Source organism: Ranitomeya imitator, chromosome 1 (genome assembly GCF_032444005.1).
Source record: "Ranitomeya imitator isolate aRanImi1 chromosome 1, aRanImi1.pri, whole genome shotgun sequence".
Classification (NCBI taxonomy): domain Eukaryota; kingdom Metazoa; phylum Chordata; class Amphibia; order Anura; family Dendrobatidae; genus Ranitomeya; species Ranitomeya imitator.
Window position 1 is genome coordinate 691240866 of NC_091282.1, and position 19632 is coordinate 691260497.

Here is a 19632-nt window from a genome sequence, read left to right on the forward strand (position 1 = left end):
TTTTTTGTTTGTTATTAAAAAACACTTTTATTTGATTGGATGGGTGAAATATGCTAATTTATTGAGACAGGTTTTTTGGGTTATCAGGAGTTGTATGCCAAAATCATCAGTATTAAAACAATAAAAGACCTGACAAATTTCAGTTGGTGGATAATGAATCTATAATATATGAAAGTTTAATTGTAATCATTACATTATGGTAAATAATGAAATTTAACACTATATGCTAATTTTTTGAGAAGGACCTGTATATGAGAGTATAGCATGTCAGATTATAAAAACAAGCATAAGCTAGTAACAGGGTGGGAGCTGTGTCCCCCAATGAATGGCTTGGAGAAAAGGATTTTACGGTGAGTACACAAAAATCCCTATTTCTCCTTCGCCTCATTGGGGGACACAGACCGTGGGATGTCCCAAAGCAGTCCCTGGGTGGGGACAACAATAGATCAGGCCCTGTGTAACCGCTACTTACAAAGTGCACCACCGCGGCCTGCAGAGTCCACCTGCCGAGACTCACATCTGTGGAAGTGTGGGAATTATAGTGCTTCAAGAATGCATGCGGACTGGACGAATCCTCAAGCTTGCAGGCGTGCCTTGCCGACGCCTGGTGCCTAGAACCCTCAATAGACAGGGAGATAGGCTGACATCTAGCACAGAAGGACTCCGGGATGGTGAAACGAATCCACCAGGCTAACATGGCCGATGAAACGGCTAAACCCTTCCAGTAAACGTCAGGAAGCCTTCCTCTTACTGTCAAGAAGCCCAAATAAAGCGTCCAACCTTCGGAAGGACGCCGTCTTCGAGACGTACCTGGTGCCAAAAGAGATGAGGGAAGAACTATGCCCTCATAACAGTGGTAATACAATACCACCTTGGTAACAAGGGATGGGGATGTCCTGAGGACAACCTTGCCTTGAAGGTAATAAGGGAAAAAGGTCTGAAAGAACAGAGCAGCTAGCTCCGAAGACTAATCAGGGTGAGGATATCACAGAGAAACATAGGGCGACCTTCCCTGATAGTAATGTCTGCCCGGATGCAAAGGAGTCTACTACAAGACTTTAGGACTATTAAGGTCCCAATGATCTAACGGTATGCGATAGGGAAGAACTACGTGTGAAAACTCCCTGTGAGAAAGTCCCTACTTGCAGTTTTGATGCAATAAGGCAGAAAGATACTAGCTCCGCAAACAAAAACTGACTTGGTCAGTGCGGATCTCGGAGGATCACTGGGGCACTTTCTGCTTCCGAAAGGCTTTCAGAAGTAGTGGAAGGGAGTTATGGAAACTGGTACCACGGAAGAACCAGAGCATGCAGTGCGATGGCTCTTGGATCTCGAAGCCGAACCACAAACTCGAGTACATTGGCATTCAGTCTGGACGCCATCCGATCTACAACTGGAGAGCTCCAGAGAAGGCAGATCTGATGGAAGACATCGGGGTGACGTTCCCACCGGATCGAGGAAGAACCCTGATGGCTGAATTTGTTTGCCGTCCAGAGTTCTACTCCTGGGATATATACTGCCGAGATCACCGAATGATAGATCTCGGCCCATCAGAGAATGTGGGGTACCTCGGTCATGGCGCCTGACCGTGGGTACCTGCTAGATGACTGACATATGGCACCGCCGTGGCATTATCCAATTGAATTCGGATGGGGTGACCCGCCAGAAGGCAGTGGACCTGCTGTAGGACTACCGTTCGGATCTCCAGAGCAATGATAGGGAGAAGACTGGCATTGGTAGTTACTAATAACCATTGAACCGGGAGAAAAGCCCTGGATGAAGAAGGAGCTCAGAGACTATCGTCTGAAAGTCTGTTTGACTTGCTGAAAACGAGCGGAGCGAAGGAAACCACTTCCATTGTCGTCACCATTTTTCCTCAGAACCTTCCTAGCAAATCGAATGAAATGAGGGGGATGAGTAATCAAGTGCGCAAGCTCCATGTTGAAGGGCCATGACCTGGTCTCAAGGGAGAATTACCATCCTTCTGGAAGTGTGCAGGATCATCCTCAAAAAGTATATCTGCTGGGCTGGAAATGAGGAGAACTTGTCTAAGTTTAGCTGCCAGCCCAGGTGAGAGGGTATCGCAAGTGATATAGATGACTCAGCGTAGTCCTGGAAGGGCGGCTAGACAGTCGACCAAACAGGGCAGGATGAGCACGCCTCTAAGGTGTACGAGAAACATGACAGCCGCCATGACCCTTGCGAACACTCTGGCTGCGGTAGCAAGGCCAAAGGACAAGGTCGTGACTTGAAAATGCTGTTCAAGAATGGAAAAGCGAAGGAATTTTTGAAGAGGGTAAGCATTCCGAATGTCGATGGATGCCAGAAACTGCACCTTTTTCTGTTGAAGTAATGGCTGAGCGGAGGAACTCCATCCGAAGAAGGAGGACCTTGTAAAAGGTTGAAGTTTGAGGACCAGGATCAGTCTTACTTTTCATTCCCCTTTTTGGAACCAAGATCCCTTAGATCTAGACTGTCCTGGACAACCCTTATACAATCCTTTGTAGTTTTCCGCTCAAAAGATTTGATTGGCCAGTTGTACTGTCTTTGGTAAAAGGTTACTGGTGCGAATCAAGGTAGTTAAGGTCTCCAGCCAGGAGACCGTTGCTCTAGCAATCCATGCGGCAGCTAGGGAGGATAAGAACGCTGAACCCGAAACCGCAAGACGGAACAAACCAGATTTGCTATCTGACAGTCCGTGGAGAGCCTTGTTGTCATCAAATCATTGGTGAGGGAGCAGGAAACGAAAACTTCAGTTTACTAGATGCCTGTAGTTTCTAGACGTCTGTACATTTCTAGAATACTTGCGGCCCCTGCTAGCCGACGGCTCCCATATAGGATAGGGGACCAGGGCCGTATTTACCACTAGGCACTTGAGGGCTTTCTTTTTTTTTTTTTTTTTTCAATAGTTCGGGGCTTGCGCGCCCATCTCCCTCCTCCTTCTTCCTCCTCCTCCCTGCTCCCTCCTCCCACCTATGTCTTCTGGCTGCTGCGGATCTTGGATCCCACGCAGTTAAATGTACTGCACAGGGAGCCAGAAGCGGAAACACGTCACATCATAGGCCCCGTCCGCTCCTCGCTGAGGCGCCAACTTCAGTTTCTGCCCGACAGTCCACCCGCCCACCTCAGTGTTCTGGCTGCTGGGGATCACATCCTGGATCACTTCCTGGATCACGTCCCTCTGCTGTACCCCGGCCGGACTGCTGGTGCCTTGACCCGGGGATTGGAAAGGCTGAAGCCCTCTGCCCATCAGGACCAGCGAGCGGCTGGCGGTGGGGGGCGCTGGTGGTGGGGAGCGCCATCCTGGGATATGGGAGAAGAGCAGCTGAAACTTCTGGAGTTATTGGGAGAAGCCTCCACCTGGATCCCGGCAATGTACTGTGAAGTGCTGAAGCCCAGGACAGCCGTCAGCTCAGACCTAGCACCAGCATGCCTCTCTCCAGGAATCCAGGCTGGGTGATCCTGCCCATCACGCTGCCAGCCTTCTCTTTTACCGGGACCGGGTGGATAGTATAAGTGCACGGCAGGAGCTTGGTGCTGCTCTGTGATGGGGCGGTATAGCCGGGTAGCACTGATCAAAAAAGTCTATGTGTTGGAGAGAAAGGTAATGATGTGTGAAACGTCTTGGGGAGGAATGGGGGCTGATACTGCTCTGTGCACCTCCAGGGGATGCCATGGTCCCAGCAATGCCTGCAAGTCCTGGCACCTTCATCATGTCACTGTACCGTCAGCAGATGGTCTGCAGCCGCCTGTCATGTTGGGGTCACTATGGGAGATAATACTAGGTGGCCCTAGAAGGTCATAGACAGGTCCAATATGAGCCCTGCCATCCAGAATGGCGCTGACACTACCCTGGCATACGGTCTGCGCCTACATGTTGAGTTGTTAGCATTTATGACTGATTGTTATTGTGACATTTCTGATACTTAGCAGCTTGTCCACTATTTTCTTTTAGGCAGCGCTGTACATAGTGGGGACGGGAGGTATGGAACTGTTAGTCTATGTTCACATGTTGCATTTTTTTAATGCAAATTTAAAGCTGCATTTAAGCTGCTTACAAAAAGCAGTTTTTGCTGCGTTTTGCTGTCTCTCGTGCATATTGATAAAGTTTAGTGCCCCTCCACCTCCCCAAAAAAGTCCAGTGCCTCTCACCTAGCCAAATCAGTGCTCATGCTTGCACTGACGAGGGCCAACAGCCTGAAACACCGTGTCTGCGAATTGAGATACTGATTTGGCTTTAATCCTAAGTCATATTGCACCACTCGTTAAAGGGTTGATTGTGACTTGTAGGATCGCTACTTCCAACAGGTGGCGCTATAGAGTTTAAGTCCTCTTTTTCTCAGAAGAGGCAATTTGCTGATTTAACTCTCAGGTTTTTGAACAAAAAACTGATACTTGCGATTTCTGCTGCGTTTTTAAAAAGTGCAGCATGTTACTTTCAGCATTTGTTTTTTGTCTTTTTTGTTTTTTTTTGTAAACAAAGGCATAAAAACCGCTGAAAGTGACATGTTGCAGTTTTTAAAAACACAGTAGCTTTCCAAATCAGTCAGGGAAATAAAACCAAAGTGTGTGCATGAGATTTCTGAAATCGAATACACTTTTCTAATACTGTAAAACGCAGTTTACAACTTGCATAAAAAAGCCGCAAAAAACCCTGCAAAAACACAACGTCTGAACACAGTCTTATTTGTAATGTTTTAGGGTAAGTTCACACTTGGTGTTTTTGCTGCGTTTTTTTTTTTTGCTGCTTTTTTAGGCTTCTTTCACACTAGCGTCGGAATCTCCCCGTCGCAATGCGTCGGGGAGAGATTCCGACGCTAGCGTTTGCTGCATTGCACAATGGGTGCAGCGGATGCATTTTTCCGGCGCATCCGCTGCCCCATTGTAAGGTGCGGGGAGGCGGGGGCGGAGTTCCGGCCGCGCATGCGTGGTCGGAAAAAGCGGTCCGTCGGGAGAAAAAAATCTTACATGTAGGGTTTTTTTCTCCCGACGGTCCGCCAAAGCACGACGCATCCGTCGCAAGACGGATGCGAAGTGTGCCAATCCGTCGCAAATGCGTCGTCAATAGAAGTCTATGGGGAAAACGACGCATTGTGACGGATTTAAAAAACCGCTAGTGTGAAAGTACCCTTATGCTAATTTTCAGCTGCTTTTTGCAGTACCAGCAAAGCCTATGAGATTTCAGAAATCTCATGCACACACATTGGTTTTTTGTGTGATCAGCATTTTGTGCTTTTCTGGCATAGAGCATGTCACTTTTTTCAGCGTTTTTCACCCACTGACTGAATGGATGGTGAAAAAAACGCTGCAAATACACAGGTTGACTTTTCTTGCAGCGTATTTGCTGCAGAAAAGTCAAGGGCAGTCGGATGTGACCTCACACTCGGCTCTGCCATCTCTAGATGGCAGGCTGCATGATGCATCCATGCAGCCTGTCATCCAGCAGAGCGGGCCCGACATTGCAGTGTTTGACACGCTGTCATGTGCATTACAGCACAGCAAACACCGCTTCTGATCGGCAGGGAAATCGTCCCCGCCGGTCAGAGAGCCGCGGTTCCCACAGTGTCAGGAGCCAGCGGTACGACAGGGAGTCAGAGAATTATTTCAGTCCTATCCCTCCCCTTCTTATGAAAAAATGGACCCTCTATGAAAATATGTCTACTACAATGGTGAGACCAAACCATTTTTTATCTTGAGCACTGGTATGCACGAGCACTTTATACACGTGGTTTTCTTTGTGTCTTTTTGTCCATGATTTCAGTGTTGTATTAAAAGTTATGTTTTAATGAGAGAGAATCTCCTAGCTATACTCAGTTATGCCATACAAATTCATCAGATTAAGAGAGCTGCTGTTAAAATACCATTAGAAAGATTAAATATTTTTAAAGCTGCTGGTGTCTCTGGAGTCTGCGAACCCCAAGGTGCAGGATTCTCCTGCTGTCCCTAACATACCCCTGCAGGTGTATGGGCTATACGGTCTGGGTCCAGGCACACGCGCAGTGCTCATATTGAAGCTGGCCCGTACACCTGATAAGCCCCCACAATGCACCGGACCGGAACGGACGTCCGGCTGCGCGTCATACTATGAGGAGGAGGCGGGAATTTTAACATAGGGGGCGAGAAAAGAAGGAATGATGACGCCCAGCGGGGCGTGATAAGAGAAGCGAAGGGGAGAGATTGGAGACCCGGAGACGCCGTAGCCTGGAGCCCTCATTATCAGAGGAATATGTCAGTTAATAAATTGTTTTTTTAAAGCTTTATAGTGTAGTTTTAGATCAGAGTGGGATGTTAGGGATGAGCTAGCAAGGTGTAGGGACAGGTAGTGATTGCTCACTCATTTGCGGCACTTGCCATTTTGCACTTGTGGGGAGACAAAAAAAACACTGCCAGCCGGATCGTGGCAGGTGCCGCACATGTCCACAAGTCCCATATTGAACGAATGAGGCCGAACACAGTGTTGCCATAAGTAATCCGTTACGTGTCAGATGCAGAAAAACTGCTGGATCTGCCGCAAATGGCAAAAATTGCTGATGTCAAAGTAGCCTAAGTCACTGCTGACAGTGTCTGCATTAGTCATACCAATGGGGGAGGCAGCACGAAAAGTGCCTAGGGCAGCAGAAACTCTAAATGCGGCCCTGATAGGGACCATGTATATCGGTCCTGCGCGCACTCCGAGCCACAGAGGGTACACGGAGGGATTCAATCTCTTGGTCAGAGAACCATGGATTGCGGTCAGTGACGAAGTCCACTGAGGGGAACTAGGTACTCTGGGATAAGCTGGGGTCGGCGGCGGAGGGCTCCTTGGATTGATCATGTGCCCTTAAGACCAGGGAATACTGGTCATGCGCCTTTAAGAACAGAGAATACTGGTCATGCATCTTTAAGACCAGGAAATAATGGTCATGCGCCTTTAAGAGCAGGGAATACTGGTCATACGCCTTTAAGACCAGGGAATACAGGTCGTGTGCCTTTAAGACCAGGGAATACTGGTCATGCGCTGGTCAGGTGGCTTTAGGTCAGGTACTGATGTAGAGTCGATGTGCCCCTTTAATGCAAAAACCGTCGCCCCTGTGTGAGCCGGCCAGGCGGACCAAGATGGCCTCCGGGAGCTGCAGAGTTGATAAAATCTCGCAGAGAGCGATAAGCGACAATTCGGGGGGCGGAGCCACAGACACGATGTTGAATACGCCCAAGACAGGGCCTACATTTCTGCAGCCAGCGGGCGACACCAGCGGTAGAAGTGAGGGGCGTTGTTGCCAGACGAGAAGCGCCAGAAAAGCGGGCGGAGCCGCCGTAGCGAAACATAGTGCGGGCGCGGCTGCCGGGATGCGGCCTACACATCGGCCGAAGCCGGGGGCTAAATTTTTGCAGCCGGCCGGAGCATTACCTCAGGGAGGTGGGCCACAGGGAAGTGGCTGAGGCTGCCTGTCAGCATGTGGATATCCCTCTGAAGATGGATCCACTCACCATCTGTGTGCGTCCCGGCATGGAGCCACCGCTGATGTGGGTTTCAGTACTGTTCTGTGCAGTGTGAACGGTGCAGGGGTAAACCTCAATCCATCATCCCTTTGTTAGGGAGGTGGAGAGGAACCGTCCGCCTCCTTGTGCCATCTGCTTTCACAGTGGTGGGACAGTGGGGGCTGCTCGGACGCCATAGAGAGGGGCCTCTGTACATCCACGAAGTTCAGCCCCTGGGTGGACAGGGCCAACTGCTGGTGTGGGGAGATCAGGAATCGAAGGAACCATCGCCCCTGAAGTGAGATCAGGCATGGCTTCCCACGTCGCAGGAGAGGGTACGGGGAGGTATAAGCCGCGTGCTCGCCTGTTGATGATTCGGGGGAGAACGGAAGATCTCTGCCTATGCAGCATCAATAGTAAAAAGATCTAATGTTAAAAATGATTAAAAAAAACAAAAAACCTGCTATTCTAACCTTCCGTAGTCCAACGATGCGCTCCCACCAGCTTCCGGTCCCAGAGATGCGAGACCGCTAAGTGATCTGGGTAATTTCGCAATGCATCCTGGGAACGCAAGATGGCGGCAACCGCGTGCATCGACACAGGTTCGCTGGATCTACGCTGGATCCCGCCGGGTGAGTATATAACTTTTTTATTTTAATTTTTTTTTTTTTTTTAACAGGGATATGGTGCCTACACTGCTAAATACTTCTTGGGCTGTGTTAGATACCACGTGGCTGCTATACACTACCTGGCCAGTGTTATATACTATGTGGGATGTGTTCTATACTGCGTGGGCTGTGCTATATATTACATGGCCAGTGTTATATACTGCGTGGGCTGCGTTATATACTACATGGCTGCTATATACTACGTGGGCAGTGTTATATACTACATGGCTGCTATATACTACGTGGGCAGTGTTATATACTACATGGCTGCTATATACTACGTGGGCAGTGTTATATACTACGTGGCTGTGTTCTATACTGCGTGCTATATACTACGTGGCCACTGTTAGATACCATGTGGGCTGTGCTATATATTACGTGGCCAGTGTTACATACCTGGACTGTGTTATATACTGCGTGGCTGCTATATACTGTGTGGGCTGTGTTATATACTACGTGGGCTGTGTTATTTACTACGTGGCCTATATTAATGCATCGGGTATTCTACAATATGTATGTATGTATGTATATAGCAGCCACATGGTATATACCACAGGCAACGTAGTACTCCTATATACTACGTGGCCTGTGCTATATACTATGTGGCTGCCATATACATATTCTAGAATACCCGATGCGTTAGAATAGGGCCACCATCTAGTTAACCATAATAAATAGGAAAATAATTTATACATTATAATGTGTCTTTTCTTAGCAGCATCAAGTTGATAATAGCTCACTAATTGGCAGTTTATGTAACACACACACACAACAGATCGAAAGTTAGTTATCACTAGAGATGTGCGAATTTGATCGGGTCCCTCCTTATTCAGCAAGCTATAGCACTTACCAAATAAGCTACAGCAGGAACCCCCGATAATCAGCTGTTCGGCTCCGCAGTAGAATGTGTGCAGGAGTGCTCCAGGTATCCTCTTTCCTGCTGTAGCTCATTCGGTAAGTGCTATAGCTTGCGGAATAAGGAGGGACCCGATCAAATTCGCACATCTCTAGTTATTCAATTATGAATGAAGTGCAGAATAAAAAAATTAAAGCTAAATTCACAAAAAGGATATGTTAAAGCGGTTGCTCAGGAGTTTTACACGGATGGCCTATACTTTCTAATACATCAATATTATAAGACATCAATATCTGATTGGTGGGGTTGAAACACCCGACACCCCCACCGATCAGTTGTTTACGATCTTGCTGCAGCTGGATGCGAAACTGCACAGCAACTAGATAGTGGCTGCGCCAGAGTACTGCACATCCGCCCAATATGGAGTCGAATAGGGTGTGCATATGGAGTACTCAGATGCAGCCACTATACAGATGACAGAGCTGTGCAGATTTGCACCTGAGCACTTCTGGCTGCCATTGGCACAGGGAACAGCTGACCCACAGGGGTGCCGGGTGTTCAACTCCCACAATCAGATATTGATGACGTATCCTAAGGTTAGGACATCAGAGTAAAAGTCTTGGACAACCCCTTTTAAGTCACAAGAGTGGTTGGTTGAAGTTTTCTATTGAGGAAATTGTCATGTCTATCCAACACATTGGGCACAACATGGGTCTCTGAGAGGGGCGCTCAGTCACGTTCAGTCAAATGAACAACTGGTAAACTGCGGGTCCTTTCTACATTGCACTAAACTCTCCTGCATCTATACAACTGGTAATCTTTTGATGTTGGCCTAATTGTCACCCCAGAAATAAGACCTTGGGGACTTGCAGGTGTTGGTCAGAGGTTTAACTGGTTTGGCCTCTTGTCAATAGTTATAACAGTTGCTGAATTTGATGGGAAAAAGTAAGATAATGCAATCATTCTCATCCAGCACCACAAACGAATGCCATCTACTACTCTAGTTGGTGCATTCTCCAGGACAGGACATGAAATTAAGAATTTAAAAGGGTTATCACACTTTGGTCAAGCTTGTTAATATACCTATACTGTATTTTGTGCTAGAAAGCTTATTATGACTCCCTTCTACTAATGGATAGAACATGAGAACGTCCATCAGGATGGCACAAGCCATCTCCTGGCTCCTTGCACTTCTCTGCAGGCACAGATACAGAAGGTATTGTTGACTTCATCAGCGCAGCCTCTGAAGGAAAGTGACCATGTGGGAAAAATCATTGACTATAACCATTTGGATTCATATGAATGAAAGAGGGATTTTTTGGTACTTACCGTAAAATCTCTTTCTTGGAGCCTTCATTGGGGGACTCAGACAACCGTGGGTGTATGCTGCTGCTGCTAGGAGGCTGACACTATGCAAAAAAGGAAAATGCGTAGCTCCTTCCTGGCAGTATACACCCACCGACAGGCACCAAGCACCTCAGTTAGTGTAAAAAGCAGTAGGAGAAGCGACAGAACTCATAAAGTAAAAGTAGCAACTCAACTAGAGCCCCCAAACACGGTACCAGAACAAACAAGTAGGGAGGGTGCTGTGTCCCCCAATGAAGGCTCCAAGAAAGAGATTTTACGGTAAGTACCAAAAAATCCCTCTTTCTTTATCGCTTCATTGGGGGACAAAGACAACCGTGGGGCGTCCAAAAGCAGTCCCAGAATAGGGTGGGTAGAAAGAACTTAAGAGAATGGCTCAGGTCGGCCGGTACGCAACCGCCGCCTGTAGCATCTTCCTACCAAAACCTGCATCAGACAAGGCTTGGGTATGAACCCTATAGAACCTCGTAAAAGTGTGCAAAGACAACCAGGTTGCAGCCTTGCAAACCTGCAAAGCGGAGGCCTGGTGACAAACAGCCCAAGAAGCTCCGACAGCTCTGGTGGAGTGGGTTTGCACCCCCAGAGGAGGCCGTGTCTCATGAACACGGTACGATTCTGAAATTGCCGAACGAATCCAAAGCAAGAGCGTGGATTCCGACGACCCTCGGAAACAACAAGGAGAGAATCGGATTGACGGAAGGGGGCGGTTCTAGAAAGTTAGACCCAAATGGCCATGACCACGTCCAGCTTGTGAAGAGACTTCTCCAAGGGATGAGCCGGAGAAGGGCAAAATGATGGAAGAACGATGTCCTCATTAATGTGGAAAGCCGAGACCACCTTGGGAAGAAATTCAGGAACCGGTCTAAGAACGACATTATACTGATGAAGAATCAGGAAGGGGGAATGGCAGGATAGGGCTGCCAACTCGGAGACCCTCCTAATAGATGTGATAGGAATGAGGAAGGCAACCTTCCAAGAGAGAAGGGAAAAAGGACACATCTTGAAGAGGCTCAAAGGGAGCGGCCTGAAGAGCACCGAGAACCAGGTTAAGGTCCCAAGGTTCCAGAGGGGAACGAAAAGGAGGGGCGAGATGCGCAACTCCCTGTGGAAATGTCTTAACCTGGAGAATAGAGGACAGGTCTCTCTGGAAGAGAATGGACAGAGCGGAGACTTGACCCTTAAGGGTGCTGAGGGACAAACGCGAATAGAGACCAGAATGAAGGAAACCAAGGAAATCCGGAAGGGAAAAAGACATCGGAAACACTTCGTTTGTGTCACACCACTGGAAGAAAACCTTCCAGTACCTATGGTAGATGTGAGAAGACGCCGGCTTTCTGGCACTGATCATAGTCTGTATGACCTGCGGAGAAAGACCCGACTCCCTCAGGACCACGGCCTCAACGGCCATACCGTTGAGCTCAGAGACTGAGAACTCTGGTGGTAGAGAGGGCCCTGCGAGAGGAGGTCTGGCTGATCCGGGAGTCTCCAAGGAGTATCCGTGAGCATGTTTATGAGCTCCGCGTACCAAGGCCGCCTTGGCCATTCCGATGCTATGAATATGACCGGAATCCCCTCTAACTTGATCTTTTTTACCACCCTTGGAATCAAGGGAAGAGGAGGGAACAGGTAGGGAAAATGAAACTGGGACCATGGTATTACCAGTGCGTCGTAGCTGACGGCCAGAGGGTCCCGGGATCTGGCGACAAACTGAGAGACTTTGTGGTTCATCCGGACGCCATAAGGTTGACGTCCGGAATACCCCAGGGAAGACAAATTTGGTTGAAGACTGTGGGAAGGAGAGACCATTCACCCGCTGCCAGACATTGGCGGCTGAGGAAATCGGCTGCCCAGTTTTCGACCTCCGGAATATGAACGGCTGATATGGCCGGATCTTTGCCGCCTCCGCCATTACTTGATTGTTGCGAGTCCCGCCCTGGTGGTTCAAGTACGCCAAGGTGTGGCATTGTCCGACTGAATGCGGATGGGGAGGCCTTTCAGAAGAGACTGCCAGTGGAGTAGCGCAAGGAAGATTGCCCTGATCTCCAGGAGGTTGATGGGAAGAAGAGCTTCCTGGGTGGTCCAACGGCCTTGCGCCGTGTGATGTCGGAAGACTGCTCCCCACCCGAGCAGGCTGGAATCGGTGGTGATGACCTGTCACTGAAGGGGCAGAAAGGATCTTCCTCTCAGGAGAGAGGAGGACAGAGTCCACCAGGTTAGGGACTGATGAACTTTGAGAGGAAGGCGAATGGGACGGTCCAGGGAATCCATGGACCGGTTCCAGGTGGATAGGAGAAACAACTGGAGAGGGCACGTGTGGAACTGGGCGAAGGGTACAGCCTTCATGGAGGCCACCATCTTTCCCAGGACTCGCATGCAGGGAATCCATGGACCGGTTCCAGGTGGATAGGAGAAACAACTGGAGAGGGCGCGTGTGGAACTGGGCGAAGGGTACAGCCTTCATGGAGGCCACCATCTTTCCCAGGACTCCCATGCAGAACCGAAGCGAACGGGGCGCTGGGAGCTTCAGAGAACGGACCGCTTTGAGGAGAACGGTGAACTTGTCTTTCGGGAGATAGACCCGAGCCAAGTTCGTGTCGAACTCCATGCCCAGGAAAAACAGGCGCTGGGACGGAATCAGGGAGGATTTGGCTCAGTTGATAATCTAGCCGAGATGAGTCAGAGTGTCCAGAGAAACTTGGAGACTCTGAGCACAGTCTGGGAAAGACGACCCCTTGATCAACAGATCGTCCAGGATCTGGAACGAAGGATGGCCATGACCGCCGCCATGATCTTGGTGAAAACCCTGGGGGCAGACGCCAAGCCGAAAGGAAGGGCCGTGAATTGGTAGTGATTCTCCTTGATCGCAAACCAAAGGAATCTCTGATATCGTACACAAATGGGGACATGAAGGTACTCATCTTGAATGTTGACCGAGCAGAGAAACTCCCCGGGTTCCATGGCGGCGATCACAGACCGCAAGGATTCCATCCTGAAGTGGCGGGGTTGGACGTGGCGGTTCAGAAGCTTTAAGTCCAGTACCGGACAGAGAGAACCGTCATTCTTGGGAACCACAAAGAGGTTCGAGTGGAATCCAGAAAAATGCTCGTTGGGAGGAACGGGAACTAGAACTCCGGCGGCAACCAGAGACGTCACGGCCTGAAGCAAACCGGGTAAATGGGATGGTTGCTAGTGTGGACGAGAGAGAAAGAAGCGATTTTCCGGGAGGGAAGAAAATAGAATTATTCTTACCGTTAATTCGGTTTCTAGGAGCCTTCCACGACAGCCACCAGGAGGTTGTCTCCATTCCCTAAGCACAACAAACCGGTTAAAAACCCCTCCCACCTCCCATTAACCAGTGACTTACAACTGAACCCATAGCACCGGTTACCTTTAGGTTCTCAGAAAAATATCCAAGAACATCGGGAGGGAATTAATGCTGTCGTGGAAGGCTCCTAGAAACCGAATTAACGGTAAGAATAATTCTATTTTCTCTAGTAGCCTTCCACGACAGCCACCAGGAGGAATGCCAACCAATTCTGTATTTAGGGAGGGACCACAGCTTGAAGAACCTTTCGGCCAAAAGCAAGATCCCGATTGGACCAGAAGTCCAATCTATAATGCATAGTAAAAGTGTGTAGGGAAGACCATGTTGCTGCCCTGCAAATCTGCTCCGATGAAGCGCCAGCCCTTTCAGCCCAAGAGACAGAAGTAGATCTGGTGGAATGGGCTTTTAGGCCCGCAGGAACAGCAATATTCTGAGTTGAGTATGCTTCAGAAATGGCCTTTTTTATCCAGTTGGCAATGGTACTCTTCGCTACCTTCTTGCCTTTGTTTCTGCCAGAAAGATGAACGAAGAGATTTTTGTCAATTCTAAATGATTTAGTATGTTCTAAGTAATATAACACTATACGTCGTACATCCAAAGTATGGAATCTGTGTTCTTCCGGATTTGAAGGATTGTGACAGAACGATGGGAGGACTATATCCTGTGATCGATGAAATTCTGACACTACTTTCGGTAGGAAACAAGGATCTGGACGGAACACAATGGAATCATCTCTTATGGTAAGATAAGGCTCTCTTATTGAAAGGGCTTGTATTTCCCCTACTCTTCTTGCGGTAGAAATTGCAACCAAGAAGGCCATCTTGTAGGACAGAAGTTGCGAGGAACAAGATGATAATGGCTCAAATGGAGGAGCCGTAAGACCTTTTAGGACTATGTTTAAGTCCCACGATGGCACGAAAATTTGTCTTCTTGGACAATGTCTTGATGCTGCGACCATAAACCTCTTTATCCAACGATGACCCTCAAGGTCCCGATCAAAGATGGAACTTAAGGCTGACACTTGAACTTTCAAGGTACTTGGCTTCAGCCCCAACTCTAATCCTTTTTGTAAAAAATCTAATATTTGTGAAATATTAGGATGAAAAGGGTCAGGTTTATGAGGATGACACCACGAGGAGAATCTATTCCAGATTTTGCCATATATGGCATTGGTAATAGGTTTTCTAGATTTCTGTAGAGTAGATATTACCGACTCTGAAAGGCCCCTAGCTCTTAGTACCTGGGCTTCAATAGCCAGGCTGCCAGTTTGAACTTTTGTGGTTCTGGATGATAAAAGGGGCCCTGGCAGAGGAGATCTTCTGATACTTGAAGAAAGACTGGACCGTCCACCTTCAGTTCTTCGATGAGGTGGTACCAGCTCCTCTTCGGCCATGCTGGAGCTACTAAGATAGTCTGGACCTGATCGTCCCGGATCTTCCGGAGGGTCTTCGCAAGTAACGGTATTGGAGGGAACCCGTATGCTAGATGGAATCTCCAAGTATGAGCAAAGGCGTCTACTCCTTGAGACCTGTCCTTGGGGTTTAGGGAGAAGTAGTTCTCGACTTGTGCATTCTGGCTGGACGCTAGAAGGTCTATATCGGGAAGACCCCACCTGTCTGTCAACATTTTGAAAACGTCCGCCTTCAGGCTCCACTCTCCTGGATGCAAGACGTGACGACTTAGGCGATCCGCCTGAACGTTCACCGACCCCTTGAGGTGTATCGCTGAAAGTGAGAGGAGATGTTTCTCTGCCCAGCAAAATATTCTGTTTGATATTGCTCTTAGTTGGTTGAACTTTGGACTCCCCTGGTGTTTTAGATGCGCAACAGTCGTCATATTGTCCGAGTACACTCTGACATGTTGACCTATAATGAGACTGCTGGCTGCCAGAAGGGCCCTCTCCACTGCCAACAGTTCTCTGGAGTTGGAGGAACCGGAGCTTTCCTTCTGATTCCAGAGACCCTGGAATGGAATTTGCGAGACCTCTGCTCCCCAACCTTTTTGACTGGCGTCCGTTGTTACTGTAATTAGCGGATCTTGCACCCAGTCGACCCCCTTCAGTAGGTTTGATTGGATCGCCTACCAGGTTAACGAGGCTTTTACCTTCCCTGGAGTGTAAACTCTTCTGTTTAGGGAATTTGGATTCCCGTTCCAGTTTCCTAAGATGTGCGCCTGCAAAACTCTGGAGTGGCTCTGAGCCCACTGGACTGATTGTATACAGGCCGTCATCGAACCCAGAAGAGACATCGCAACCCGTAAGGTCGGAGAACGTTGTTTCCTGAAGTGTGAGACCTTGGAAATTAGATTCATCCGATGTTCCTCTGGTAGGAAGGATTTTTGACCTTCTGAATCCAAGAGGACTCCGAGGAATTTCCTCACCTTTGATGGTGATAGCTGAGACTTTTTTAGATTTGGAATCCAACCCAAAAGCTGTAAGATGTTCAGAGTTTTGGAAATTCTCTGATTGAGAACTTCGGCGGAAGGACCAATTATTAACAGGTCGTCCAAGTATGGTACTATAGCGATGTCTTGGCTCCTGATATGGGCAACTGCTTCCGCCATGACTCTGGAAAACACCCTTGGGGCTGAGGAGATCCCGAAGGGGAGAACATTGTACTGGAAATGTAAGATTTTTTGGTTGAATTGGACCGCAAATCTCAGGTATTTCCTGTGCCGAGGATGTATTGGAATATGGAAATAGGCATCCTTGAGGTCTATTGTTGCCATATATGAATGAGGAGCTATTAGAGGGATGGCTGTTTTTACTGATTCCATCTTGAACTTGCGGTAGGTTATGTATTTGTTGAGAGCTTTCATATTTATTATAATACGAGATTGCCCGGAAGGCTTTTTTATCATGAAGATACGGGAATAGTGTCCTTCCCCTTGCTCGTTCACCGGGACTATGGATATAGCTCTTGAGTCTAGCAAGTCCTGTATTCCAGCCATCATCAACTTTTGAGTCTCCCGAGATGACGGGGAGGTGACTCTTAAGATCCTGGGAGGAGGCGCATCTAACTCTATCAGTAGACCCTGTTGGATTACACTCACCACCCAGGGGCTGTTGGAGATATTCTGCCAACTGTGAACGAAGTTCGAAAGCCTCCCCCCCACCGGATCGGAGTCATTGCTTTTCTTGTTGTGTTTGTTGGGGAATAAGGATGTTCTTAGGTTTCCCTTTAGCATAACTCCACCTCCCGGTCTTTCCTTTCCATTTTCCCTGGGAGGGCTGGGGCTGGGAGGGTCGAAAAAAACGCTTCCTGGGAGGTCTCTGTTCAGGAAGGGTTTTCTTTCTGTCTGTGGCTTTCTCTAAGATGTCATCTAAGGAGGGCCCAAACACAGTCACCCTTAAAGGGAATAGAACACAGTTTTATTTTTGACGTAACGTCTCCGCTCCACATCTTTAACCAGAGAGCTCTTCTGGCTGAATTTGTCTGGACCAAGGATCTGGCGGCCACCCGGATAGATTCCAGTGAGGCATCTGCAAGGAAACCTGTTGCCCTGTGTAAGATAGGCAAAGAGTCCAGTACCTCCTCTCTTGGGGTACCCTGAGAGATGTGGTTTTCTAGCTCTTCTATCCAACGGAAGAGAGAGCGGGCCACGCAGGTGGATGCTATATTGTATCTGAGGGCTGAGGTAGACGTTTCCCAGGATTTTTTGAGAAGGCTCTCAATCTTCCTATCCAAGGGGTCTTTTAATTGGGAGGAATCCTCGAACGGCAGAGCCGTCTTTTTAGCCACTCTAGCCACCTGGACATCAATTTTTGGAATGTCCCATTTTATTAGGTCCTCCTCAAGAGGAAACCGATGCTTAAAGTCTGGAGGCGTTGTTAGCCGTTTCTCAGGCAATTCCCATTCATTATTAATCATATCAATTATGCTTTTATGGACGGGGAACCCGGGTTGTTTTTCAGTATGTATGCCGAACAGTTCGTCTTGTATAGACTGAGGAACTGATTCCTCTTTCCATCTCTCTGGTCTGTATCGCTCCTGCACAGGAGCGCCGACCCGGAAGTGGAGCGTCACCTGACTTCCGGGTCGCCGAACAGCGCGCGCTGGAGGGGGAAATGCCGGAGAGCTCAGGGAGGCCTCCGGCGGGCACCCCGACCAGCTTTATCCCCGCAAGAGGACACAGGAGGCCGGGGAATGCGGTCCCAGAATCCCGAGGAGACGGGAGGCACAGCGCAGGAGGAAGCCGCGGGGGGCCCGACCTTAAGTGCCCGGCAAGAAAATTAATACGGCTTAGAGCCGCCGCAGCAGCGCACCAGGAACCTCTCCATGCCCCATGGGGGACAGGAAAGACACTGGTTAATGGGAGGTGGGAGGGGTTTTTAACCTCTTGTGCTTCCTGTCCCCCATTAGGGAATGGAGACAACCTCCTGGTGGCTGTCGTGGAAGGCTACTAGAGAAAATTTGATTTTGTAACCAGAGGTAATGATCTCTCTGACCCAGGCGTCGCTGACCACCGACAACCAGGCGTCCTTGAAGAAAAGAAGCCTGCCTCCCACCCAGGTTGGGGCGACCCGTCACTTAGAACGGTATCTGTTGGAACGAGATCCAGAGGACCTGGAAGGTTGACCCCTGGTCCTCCAGCTGGGGGCTGCTTGTAAGAGAGCTTCCTGTGTTCGCCCACGGTCGCCGAATGCTCTTGTTGAGGGCATCTGAGGCTGCAAATGGGCGAAAGGGACGAAAAGGCCAAGGGCCTTTTCTGTTAAAAAAGCGTTTTGGCTTGGACTGGGGGTGGGACGTGCTCTTGCCTCCAGTTGCGTCTGAGATAATTTGGTCCAAACGAGCACCAAAAAGCCTGGAACCCTGAAATGCTAAGTTGGTGAGGGACTTTTTTGAAGTAGCATCTGCATTCCATGCCTTCAGCCAAAGAATGCGGCAAATAGCGACAATATTGCTACTTGCCCTGGCCGCACAGGCTGCTGCATCTAGAGAAGAAGTCAGAAGGTATTTGCCTGTGTGGTTAATCTGGTCTGCAAGATCAGCTAGCTCATTAGGAGGAGCTGAAATCAAAATGCCCCAGCGAAGGATCTTGGCCCAGACAGAGATGGCCTTTGCCACCCAGGTGGAAGCGAAACTGGGACAGAGGGAAGCACCCGTTGCTTCAAAGGCTGACTTGGCCAGCGCCTTAATTTGTCTGTCCGATGTGTCCTTAAGGGACGCACCATCCGGTAAGGATAGAACAGTCTTAGAAGAAAGCCGGAGCAGTAAAAATGAAAGTAAAATTCCGGGAGAAGGACCCGGTGACACAGGGGAGTGAAGAAAAGACCGGAGGAGCGCAGGGGCACCCGGTATGCTAGAATACTGCTGTGAGGAGCGGGTAGTCTGGCGGGAGTAAATTCACCTGGGCGATGTGGACCGTAAAGGGGGAACGATGATCCTTTACCTTTCTTTAATCCGGCTCCATAAGATCAGAGGATCATCCAGGGGCCCGTTGAAGAAAGGATTGCTGGATCAGGAATCCTTCATCCAGAAGACGGCCTTAACCCCTATGACAAGGGGGAGGGTCACCGCTGGTGACCGCCGTCTTCCTCTCAGCCCTCTCCGAGGAGAGGGGTGAGGGGGACATTTTTGGCTAGGACCGCCACCGATTAGACCCTGGGGCACCTGTGAAGGTGACAGGGAATAATGTCCTGTCGGCGGACTGAGAGTTGCGATGCGGGCTACACCGCACTGCTCACTCAGCCGCACTCCTGGGGAGGCAGGGTGAGAGATTACACCCCGATTCCCTGAAATGCTGTATCTGAAACATAAAGAAGAACTTTAATAAAAACAATAAAAACCTGTAAGGGAAACCAAGGTTAGCAGCGGATCTGAAGATCCAGGTCCACCTCCTACAGACACTAAGCACAAACTGAGGTGCTTGGTGCCTGCCGGTGGGTGTATACTGCCAGGGAGGAGCTACGCCTTTTCCTGTTTTACATAGTGTCAGCCTCCTAGCAGCAGCAGCACCCA

The 19632-nt window shown here is 49.1% G+C and overlaps 1 protein-coding gene across 2 annotated transcripts in view; it reads right to left on the reverse strand.

Moving 5' to 3' along the window:
- The window catches only part of HEATR5A (HEAT repeat containing 5A), a 107408-nt gene that overhangs the window by 43250 nt on the left and 44526 nt on the right, over positions 1–19632 (reverse strand). The gene's annotated exons all lie outside the window — the stretch shown is intronic.